Source organism: Trichosurus vulpecula, chromosome X (genome assembly GCF_011100635.1).
Source record: "Trichosurus vulpecula isolate mTriVul1 chromosome X, mTriVul1.pri, whole genome shotgun sequence".
Taxonomy (NCBI): domain Eukaryota; kingdom Metazoa; phylum Chordata; class Mammalia; order Diprotodontia; family Phalangeridae; genus Trichosurus; species Trichosurus vulpecula.
Window position 1 is genome coordinate 16,331,831 of NC_050582.1, and position 11,878 is coordinate 16,343,708.

An 11,878-nucleotide genomic window follows, 5' to 3' on the forward strand; every position below is an offset into this window, starting at 1 on the left:
GTTTCAGGCCTGAACAACACTGCTTTATGGTTGTAGTTCATACATGCTTTTTAATATTTTATTTTTAAGAATTCAATGCATTTCCCCGTAAGTTGGAGCTTTACAGAGTGACAAAAGTCTTACATTTTTTATCCTATTACAAAGTTCCCTTGATTATCAACTGGGGGGGGGGGAGGGGTGAACTAGATGGCCTTTAAGGGTCTTTGCAGCTCTGGGTCAAGGGACCTATGAGATTAAACACTATCATGTCACTCTAGGTGTTCCCAGATTCCCTATGAGGATATTAATATAGATAGACATGTGTCTGTCTCTCCCAACCTCTCTCTCTCCCTGTTCTCTACCTCTCTTCCCCCTTTTCTTCTCTTCCTGTCTCTCTCCCTTTCTCCCTCTGTCTCCATCTCTCTCTCTCTCTCTCTCTCTCTCTCTCTCTCACTCTCCCTCCCTCCCTCCTCCTCTCCCTGAGTTCAAGTCTCTCTCTTGACAAATGCTGTCATACTGGCTGGGAGACAAAGGACAAATCCATTAAATGATCAGTGGCCCAAATAACTCTCTAAGATTGTAGATTGCAGAATTATTGCTATTCTGCCTTCATTGATAGAGGAAGCTACTTCCCTTACCAGCAATTGCTCACACCAGTGAAATCAAAGATCTGGCCCCAAAGCCCGAAACATCCACATGAACCTTGGGAGTCTCAGGTTTTGCAGTCGTTGTTACAAATAAGCAAGTATATAGGACTTTCCTTGGCTCTAATGAGAGGAATTGCATGAATAATCCCCAAAGCCAGGTCTTACCTTTCACTGCAACATCTTCTCTTTCATCCCATGGACAGAGAGTACTAGTTAGGAGCAGAATCACTTGCTATGGGTTTCCCTCTTCTTCCTGCCCTAGACCACCCTTTTGCAATCATCCCGAAGAACAGCATAGGAGCCATAATAATCCAAGAACAGCATGAGCAGGCACTGAATAATTGAGAGGTGGTTGTTAAAATGGCTTGTTCTATACCTAAGTCTAAAGTGGATACTGTATTTAAAACCAGTGGTCACTTGAGGCTTTTTTCCTTGTTGTTTTTATGGCCTGAGATAAATTGTTGGTGCTACAGAGATTCAAAGCAACTAGAATCCTAGTAGGTAATAAAATGAAATGTCACTTTTTCCTGCAGCAATAAAGTCAGCAGGAATGTGTTAGCATCGTGGGCTGGAAGGCTAAATGCTCGATGTCCTTTTCATCTAATTAAGATGAAATGGGAAGAGTTGGGACAAAAGGAACCAGTGACAAGGGGGAAGCATGGCCCAGTTACCAACCACCTCTCCTTGTGGGAAGAGCATAGGACAGTAGATTTAGAACTACAAGAGTCCTTAGAGGTCCACGAGTCCAACCTTCTCAGTTTACCAGTGAGGAAACTGACGTCCGTAGAGATGAAGTGAATCACTCAGGGTTAGACAGTGAGTGTATGAGACAGCATTTGAACCCAGATCTTCCTGACACACTATGGCACACCAGAGCATTATGTTAGAGTGCAATATGCATTGCATTCTGGAGTCAGAGAGACCATATAAGAAGATTCTTTGCAATTTTCTAGCTGTGTGACCTTAGGAAAATCATTCAACTTCTCTGTTCCTCAGTTTCCTCATATACATATACGTATATATGTATATGTATATGTATATATGTATATGTATATATAGGTTTGGACTGAATGGCCTCTACAATCCATTCCATTTAATCTGTGATCTTATATTCCATTTACTCAGGGTGATCAGGGCAATGGTTTGTTGTTGTTCTTTTTTTGGTGAGGGCAGGGGCAGGGGGGAAGCAAAGGAAGTAAAAGGGTGTGGTAAACGTTAGCCTATAACCTTTATATAACTAAGTTATTGCCAGCTTGAAAATCGGTCAGACTCTTCCTAAGTCTGACACCCAAAAGCTGTCCACAGGGCTTTATAGTTGGCGTTGGCCCTAAGCCAAAGCCTGAGAAGGTATAGTTGATCTTGTGTATCCTGGTTGTTGGCCCTCTTCTCCATTCAAGTTTCCTTGACCCTTATGTGATCTCTCAGTTGCCAGAAATTACCTTTCCTCTCATCATTTGACCAGACAGATAATCATGGTAATCTCGTAACTGATACAAAGTCAGTCACCAATGGCTAACATTGACTCACTGGATCACTACTTCCGGGTGGCCTTTGCATGTTTACAGAGGCCTTCAATGCTTTGAGCCACAGCAGTGACTAATGGGGGACACTTCAAGATTTGAAGCAGGGGCAGATATTTGGTATTCCACTTCTAAATTTTGGTGTCCCACGAAAGTTGGTTTTCAGTCATGTCTGACTCTTTGTGACTCCATTTGGGGTTTTCTTTTTTATTATTATTATTTAATATTTTTTAGTTTTCAGCATTGATTGCCACAAGATTTTGAGTTACAGATTTTCTCCCCATGTTTACCCTCCCGCCACTCCAAGATGGCGTATATTCTCATGGCTCCATTCCCCAGTCAGACCTCCCTTCTGTCACCCCACTCCCTCCGCCATCCCCTTTCCCGTTACTTTCTTGTAGGGCAAGATAGATTTCTATGCCCCATTGCCTGCATATATTATTTCCCAGTTGCATGCAAAAACAACTTTTTTTAGCATATGCTTTTTAAACTTTGAGTTCCAAATTCTCTCCCCTCTTCCCCCCCCACCCACCCTCCCTAAGAAGACAAGCAGTTCAACATAGGCCACACATGTATCATTATGCAAAACACTTCCATAACAGTCATGTTGTGAAAGACTAACTATATTTCCTTTCATCTTATCCTGTCCACCTTTATTCAATTTTCTCCCTTCACCCTGTCCCTTTTCAAAAGTGTTTGCTTTTGATTACATCCTCCCCCATCTGCCCTCCCTTCTATCATCTCCCCTTTTATATCCCCTTCCCCCAATTTCCTTGGGGTGGGATACCCAATTGAGTGTGTATGGTATTCCCACGATGAGAACAAGATTCAGTCATTCCCCCTCACCTGCCCCCTCTTCCCTCCTAACAGAACTGCTTTTTCTTGCCACTTTTATGCGAGATAATTTACCCCATTCTATCTCTCCCTTTCTCCCTCTCTCAATATATTTCTCTTTCATCCCTTAATTTTATTTTATTTTTTAGATATCATCCCTTCATAGTCAACTCACCCTCTGCCCTCTCTCTCTCTCTCTCTCTCTCTCTCTCTCTCTCTCTCTATATATATATATATATATATATATATATATATATATATATATATTCCCTTTAATACCTTAATGCTGAGAAGGGTCACATGAATTACACACATCATCTTTCCATGTAGGAATGTAAACAAAACAGTTCAACTTTAGTAAGTCACTTATGAATTTTCTTTCTTGTTTACCTTTTCATGCTTTCCTTGATTCTTGTGTTTGAAAGTCAAATTTTCTATTCAACTCTGGTCTTTTCACTGAGAAAGCTTGAAAGTCCTCTATTTTATTGAAAATCCACATTTTGCCTCAGAGCATAATACTCAGTTTTGCTGGGTAGGTGATTCTTGGTTTTAATCCTAGCTCCTTTGACCTCTAGTATATCGTGTTCCAAACCCTTCAGTTCCTTAATGTAGAAGCTGCTAGATCTCGGATTATTCTGATCGTGTTTCCACAATACTCAAATTGTTTCTTTCTGGCTGCTTACAGTATTTTCTTCTTGATCTGGGAGCTCTGGAATTTGGCAAGTATATTCCTAGGAGTTTTCTTTTTGGGATCTTTTTCAGGAGGAAATTGGTGGATACTTCCAATTTCTATTTTACCCTCTGGCTCTAGAACGTCAGCGCAGTTTTCCTTGATAATTTCTTGAAAGATGATGTCTAGGCTCTTTTTTTGATCATGGCTTTCAGGTAGTCTAATAATTTTTAAATTATCTCTCCTGGATCTATTCTCCAGGTCAGTGGTTTTTCCAATGAGATATTCACATTGTCTTCCATTTTTCATTCTTTAGGTTCTGTTTTATAATATCTTGATTTCTCATAAAGTCACTAGCTTCCACTTACTCTAATTTTTAAGGTAGAATTTTCTTCAGTGGTCTTTTGGACCCCTTTTCCATTTGACTAATTCTGCCTTTCAAGGAACTCTTCTCCTCATTGGATTTTTAGAGCTCTTTTGCCATTTGGTTTAGTATATATTTTTTATTTTTTTATATTTAATTTATTTAATATACTTAGATTTCAGCATTGATTTTCACAAGAGTTTGAATTACAAATTTTCTCCCCATTTCTACCCTCCCGCCCACTCCAAGATGGCATATATTCTGGTTGTCCTGTTCCCCAGTCAGCCCTCCCATCTGTCAACCCTCTCCCCTCCCATCCCCCTTTCCCTTCTTCTCTTGTAGGGCAAGATAAATTTCCACGCCCCATTGCCTGTGCATCTTATTTCCTAGTTGCATGCAAAAACTTTTTGTTGTTGTTGGTTCTGAATGTCTGTTTTTAAAATTTTGAGTTCCAAATTCTCTCACCTCTTCCCTCCCCACCCACCCTCCCTAAGAGGGAAAGCAAGTCAACATAGGCCACATGCGTATCATTATGTAAAACCCTTCCACAATACTCATGCTGTGAAAGATTAACTATGTTTTGCTCCTTCCTAACCTATCCCCCTTTATTGAATTTTCTCCCATGACCCTCTCTCTTTTTGAAAGTGTTTGTTTTTGATTACCTCCTCCCCCTGGCTTCCCTCCCTTCTATTGTCCCCCCTTTTCTATCTTCTTCTTCCTTCTTTCCTGTGGGGTAAGATACCCAACTGAGTGTGTATGGTATTCCCTCCTCAGGTCAAATCTGATGAGAGCAAGATTTACTCATTCCCCCTCACCTGCCCCCTCTTCCCTTCCTACAGAACCCCTTTTTCTTGCCCCTTTTATGCGAGATAATTTATCCCATTTGATCTCTCCCTTTCTCCCTCTCTCAATATATTCCTCTCTTATCCCTTAATTTGCTTTTATTTTTTTAGATATCATCTCTTCATATTCAACTCACCCTGTGCCCTCTGAATATATATATATATGTATATATTTATATGTGTGTGTATATATGTATATATATACACACACATACATACATACACACACACACACACATATATATATATGTATGTATATATGCATATTCCTTTCAGCTACTATGATACTGAGGTCTCATGAATCATACATTCCAAGTTAGTATATTTTTAAGGTGTTATTTTCTTCAGTATTTTTGGTGTCTCCTTTAGCAATTCATTGACTTGTTTTTCATGATTTTCTTGCATTACTCTCATTTCTACTCCCAATTTTTCCTCTACTTCTCTTACATGCTTTTCCAAATCCTTTCTGAGTTCTTCCATGTCCTGAGACCAATTCATATTTTTCTTGGAGGTTTTTGATGTAGGCTCTTTGACTTTGTTGACTTCTTCTGGCTGTATGTTTTGATCTTCTTTGTCACCAAAAAAAAAATTTCTAAAGTCTGAGTCTGACCCTGCGTCTGTTTTTGCTGCCTGTTCATGCTCTCAGTCAACTACTTGACCCTTGAGCTTTTTGTCAGGGTATGACTGCTTGTAGAGTATAGAGTACTTTGTCCCAAGCTTGAGGGGCTGTGCTGCTTTTTTCAGAGCTACTTCTACACAGCAAAGTCTGCCACAGCAGCCCTCCCCCCATCCCCCCAAGAACCGCCAACGAGGACCACGAACCAAATCCAAGCAGGGCAAAGCAGGCTCTGCACTCCGTCTCTGACCTGCCACGCAATTCTTCCCACCAGGTGGGCGTGGGGCCAAAAGCAACCTCAGCTGGAACTCTGGAAGATGCTGCAGAGCTGCACCACCTCCACCGCCCCAGGGGTTGGGTCTAACTGCCCACTCTTCTCACTTCCAACCAGCAGTTTTCCCCACTAACCTTCTCTGTTGTCTTTGGCATTTGTGGGTTGAGAAGTCTGGCAACTGCCACAGCTCAATGATTCAGGGCCTTATGGCCCAGCTCCTGGTCTGGTTGGTCCTGACGTGGCCCACGATGGGATGTGCCCTGCTCCACTCCCACCTCCATGTGATTGGCCCTTCCCAACAACCATCCAAGCTGTCCCGGCCTGGAGCCCTGCTTCCCTCTGCTATTTCATGGGTTCTATAGCTCTAGAATTTGTTCAGAGCCATTTTTACAGGTGTTTGGATGGACCTGGGGGAGAGCTTAAGCAAGTCCCTGTTTTCCCCCCACCATCTTCCCATTTGGGGTTTTCTCAGCAAAGATCCTGTAGCAGTTTGCCATTTCCTTCTCCAACCCATTTTGAAGACAAAGAAACTGAGGCAAACAGGGTTAAGTGACTTGCCCAGATTCACACAGCTGGTCACTGTCTGAGGCTAGATTTGAACTCTGGAAGATGAGTCTTTCTGACTCCAGGCCCAGCAGTCTATTCACTATGCCATCTAGCCACCCCCATGCCACAGAGGCTAGTGTTTATTTGACCTGTAGGTAAAGTGGTTCATTTTACAACACATTTCTTTTCACCTAAGACACTAGTCACTTTTATTATGATATCAAGATCACTCAATAATTGCCTGGCACCACCCTATATTTTCAAGGCCCTCTTTATCCATTTGGCCATAATTAGCTGCTTAACAATAAAAGCTCTTAAACCCATCCCACTCCCACTAAATTTAGAGGGCTTAGATGCACTGGGAGCCAATGGTTTCTGTCACCACGCTGCATGTAGGGCTCCCAGAAGGAATTAGAAGTTGTTTAATTGGGGCATTAAATGCCTCTGGAAGTTACAACTTAGATCAACGGGCCAAGAAATGACATGTTTAATGGAGACAAATCATTACCCTCTAAGGGCACTTTGTTTCCCACTTCTCACAGGATTTTGTGCTAGAAAAGACCTTACAGATCAGCTACTTCGGCCTCCTTGTGTTGTAGATGAGGAAACTCAGTCCTAGAGAAGCTAGATGACTTGCCTTATGTAACAAGTAGAGAGTTACAGAGGTAGAATTTGAAACAAGCTCCTCTGATAGTAACTCTGGCGCTCTTCCTACTCTCTTGTCCCTAAAGTACTTCTTTACTATTTTGCATTATCATTTTTCTCAGCATGTTTCTTCTCTTTCCCACTATATTGTAAACTCCATGAGCGAAAGGACCATGTCTTGCCTATAGTTTTACCTATTGTTCATTCATTTATTCATTTGTTAGCAAGAAACACTTTATTCTCTAAAAACTTGATGTAAATAGTTTTGTTGGCAACTATACCTGATTAATATTGACTTACCAATTTTAAAGCTAGCAAATAGAGCCATAACTAAGACTGGATCAGCTAGGCCTTTCCAATGACATGAAAATATGGAGCACTCTGACAGCATTGATATTACTTTAGCAAGAATAGTTAAAAGAAGCTACTGAATGGACTGCTTTTTTCCTGGATGCCACACCTCAGTTGAGCTCTTCCCTAGGCTAGCCCTCTCTTGCTCTTTTCCTTTGCAGCAACCTCATAGTGTCTTGGCATCTCTGTCTCCTCTAACTCTGGCAATCTCAAATTCAATGATTTGGTGACCAAACCAAACAAAGAAACTCATTTTTTAGGGTTAGGGGATGGGAACTGGTGGTAGGGGATGTTAGCAGGTGGAAATCTGAGAAGGGTCTTGAGTTGGGGCTACCATCTGGGTAGGGAAGGAGAGGCCTGGGCAGCCAGAGACAGCATGGGTTGGGACAAAGGAATAGAGTGCAGAACACTTCAAACACACTTTGCCCAGTTTATAATTGTGCCATGGCTGGGCAGCCATTAGTATCAACTTCTGATCTAGTTTGAGTCTCTACCAAGAGTATCCAAGAAAAGCCAGCCCATTCTAGTCAACCTTTATCATCCCCAACCTTTCACATTGCCCAGATCACTGCTGGTCAAAGCTATGCCCCAGAGTATGCCCACTTTGTTGCCACAGACATATCAGGAGTTATTGCAATTGATTTTTTTCCAGCTCAGAGGACTTTGGGAAGCAGGGCTTGAAGTTAGAAGTGAATGAGAAGACCAGAGTAAACAAGTCTTTGGGAGAACTATGGGCCACAGCAACTCTGATGAAATGGTCAGTGGGGATAGCAGGGCTGCCAGGCTATAGGATTTGAGTCCCTACCCACCTGCGTTGCCTGAATTTTTCCAATCATTCCAGGTCTATGTCTTTCCTGTGACACGAATGTATAAATTATAGTTCCTGATGGAATTAATAGAAATTCTGGAACCTTGGCTTCCAATAAGGAAAATAAGGAGCTACCAAACAGACCAGATTGAAAAAAAGTTGGCTTAATTTGAGGGAACAGTTAGTTCAATTAGCACAGCTTCATGAGCTTATCACAAGTAGGATTATTGGAGGCAAGAACTGGCAGGGCCTAATGGGACATGCTAGAAATCCAGCCATGCTTTCTTGCTGAGATTCAAGATGATGGAATAAGGGTAACTTGAGAAGTCATTTGCAGCAGTAAGAAGTCTCCAAAATGATGGGCCACTGAGCTCGCCAGTTTTTCTGCACTTTCTCCTCAGGGGTCCTTTGAAATGACTGGTAAAAGTGTACATCTGGGGTGCTCCATTTACAAGGATGAAAAAAAGAATGTATTTGTTCTTCTTAAGTATTTTTGGAGGAGGAATTTAGTCTGCTCACAGGGCACAGATCTTTATGCAGGGAGTAGCTTATCAAATAACATATTTTTTAAAATTCTCTTAGTTTATTTCCAATGATTATAAAAGATTGAAAGAAAGGCCCTCTGTGTGTCTACTCTCCTAAAATCATCATTCATGCATCCACGCTGAAGTTAAGAGTGGGTGACTGCTATGTTTCTGTTGAGCCTGGGTGGCTTTCTAGATACTATACCTCTCATTCTCCTCCTGATGATTGACTGGTGACCACAATGTGGGGGAGGACAAATTGATTGCCCTGACTTAGGGGGTAGGTCTGTACTGGGGCAGAGTGAGAGAGAAGGTTGGTTGGATAGGGGAAGACCGGGTTATGGAAGGCTTTGAAGGCTAGGAGAGTTTTGCTTTGATGTCATATAGAATCCTAAAATTGCAGATTTAGAACCAAAAGAGACTGTAAGGCCCATTTGTTCTAACATGCTCATTTTACAGATGGGAAAATTAGAGACAGAAGTGTCTTGTTCATGGTCATACTGATAAGTGACAGTTAGGATTTGAACTCAGGTCCCTTTGACTCCAAATCAGTAGTCTCTCAGCAATGGAAAGCCAATGAGAATGGTGCCCAGCTATTTAGAGAGGGGGGATGGATTGGAAAAACCCCCTAGGAATTGTTGGAGTTGTCTCTTAAGGACAGATGGTGATGGATCAGGCCCTGTTTAAAATGTGATGAAGACACAGACAGTGTTACTGCAGCAGGAAGCAGTGTATCCCTCTTCCTCAGCTGATTTAGTCCATTAGGTCTGGTGCTGAGGCGTGACTAGAAACAGGTGCATGAGAGATGGGGGGAGGGAGAGGGTGGCATTGAGAGGAGGAATGCTCTGTAATGGTGAGTGCTATGTGATTAATTTTGATATCCTGATGGGAGAGGAAGAGCCAAAAGCAAATATCCCAGGGTAACTCTCTTTTTGAAAAGGAGGAAATGTCAGCACTTAGTTAGAAAACATTGAAAAGTTTTGACTTTTTTAAGTCTCTGTCTCAGACAGTTTAATATACTTTATCGAAGTCAAGGAGTAAATGCAGGATGAGCAAAATCCCTGTACCCCCATCCCCCTCTACCCACCCCTCACCTGCTGATCAGTGTTTCTCAGGTGAGTGGCAAAGATAAAAGGACCAACCATCCCAAGGAGAAAAGAGGGCTTTTTGATGCTGGGAAAATTGCCCTAATGCATGAAATAGGTGAGGGCTGCATGTGAAAGGAGAAGGGAAAATGACTGGGTGGATGACAAAGAAATGGAGGAGCACTTTGAGTCACTAACATCAGACAGCATATCAGATATGCTGAGACAGAAGCCTGTAGAGAGCTTTGCATGAGGACATTCCCATGTACAGGCATTATATTACTCCTGAGGAGGACTAAACATGTGTGGCTGTGGGAAATTTTAAAGGCAATCAGTGAATGGGAAGATCTTCCCCAACAATTTGAGTGGGCTTCAGGGGTGGGGCTCTCAGGGTCCTGGAGGGGAGTGGGTAGGACTGGAGCCAATGGTAGGCGTCTGAGTTCTGGTCCTCATGATGACATGAAGCATGTGGTGGGAGGAGCTTGCTAAATGATTGGAGCAGAGCTAAGAGGCAGTTGCTGAGGCAGTTGGTGAGAGCAGTTAAGAGCTGAAGGAGAGAGGAAGCAGTCAGCTAGCTGTAATACAGCTTGGAGATTGTGGCGGAAATGGCGGCGACGGTGGCAGGTGCTACAAAAAAGCAGGACTGATCCTCGTGGAGACCGAAGAGTGCTGAGCAGGGGCTTGAAGCCAGTGGATAGTCTTCTTGCTTGAGGGCCCTGACATTGGAGGGGAGAAGCACCAGTATGGCTTGGCTTGCTGCCATAATGTTTTTCTGTGGCATCCTGGTCACTATTGTGAGATGGGCATACTGGTTTTGGAAGGTTCTTGCCAGGATGTCGAATTGGGGACACTGGTCTGTGGGTCTGCTACTTTTGAGTTTCAATAAAATCTTTAACTCCTTTGCCTTCTACTTAGAGAATTCCTTATATCCTGTGATTCTGGACCATTCAGGAATATTCATGGTTATCTTTGAAGTCATGAATTCTGCCTTAATGAGATAGAAACCAGCACTCAAAAAATGGAGCTGGACAGATGCTGTCACCTAAAGACAGTTAGTGTAACTTTAAACTATAGTAGCTTCAAACTGTACTTATATTTTTAGGACAGACCCTCCTCTCTCTCTCTCTTGCTTACCCAGTCTCTCTCTCTCTATGCACGCAGAATCACTTATATATGGGTGTATATAGACATTATATCTGTATAAATATATGCATCATTTATAAAAATATATTTAAAATAAATCTTATTTATTTTATTCATTTAAAAACATTTTTTTTCTGAGAAGAGGTTCACAAGTTTCACCAAACTGCCAGAAGGGACCAGGACACACAAAAAGATTGTAACCACCAAAAGACCACATGTAACAGAGGAAGTGGCTATCTGCATCGATTAATATGTGGGCGTTGATCTATATGTACATACATATAAACACACATATACATGCATACACATATACATAGATACATGCACACACATACATGTAGTAAGAGATAAACAAGAAGCATGTTTCTGAAGAATGGTCCCATTAAACCTCCTCCTGTTGAGGATGGTTGTGTCTTTATATAAAGATTGCCTCTAAATTATGTAGCTTGAATACATTGACCATCTGTGTGAGCCTGGGTAGGTCACTTCACTCTCTGGGCCTCATCTGCAGGTTCCTCGTCTGTAAAACAAAGGAGCTGGACCAGATGCCCTCTAGGATCCCTTCCAATTTTGAATCTATGATCCAGTGATTCTATGTCTTATTTGAACTGTTAGCACATCAACATATTTGCTGTGCCAGGATCCCTAGTGTGAAATAAAGAGCAGGTGAAATAAAAAAGAATCAAATTACAGGAAAATCCCATTGCCACTTCTCATACTGTCATCAGGCCAAACAGCCTCTCCAAATAGAAGATGAGCTGATTGGGTCTAGGGATCATTCCATTTTGGGGATTTTTATCCCCCAATGCCTAGTACAGTGTCCAAAAGGTAGTAAATGTTTCATGAATCATAGTTGATTGAATAATTTATTGATGAATGAAGTAATTAGTGTTGACAGTAGAAGACTAACCAGAAAATACAATTCAGGCATTCCTTTTATGTGAACCTTGGTCAGTATTTGCACCTTTTGAAATCAAGACCTTGGATAAAGGTGACAGAAACTAGTTATATACTTGAATTATGATTAATT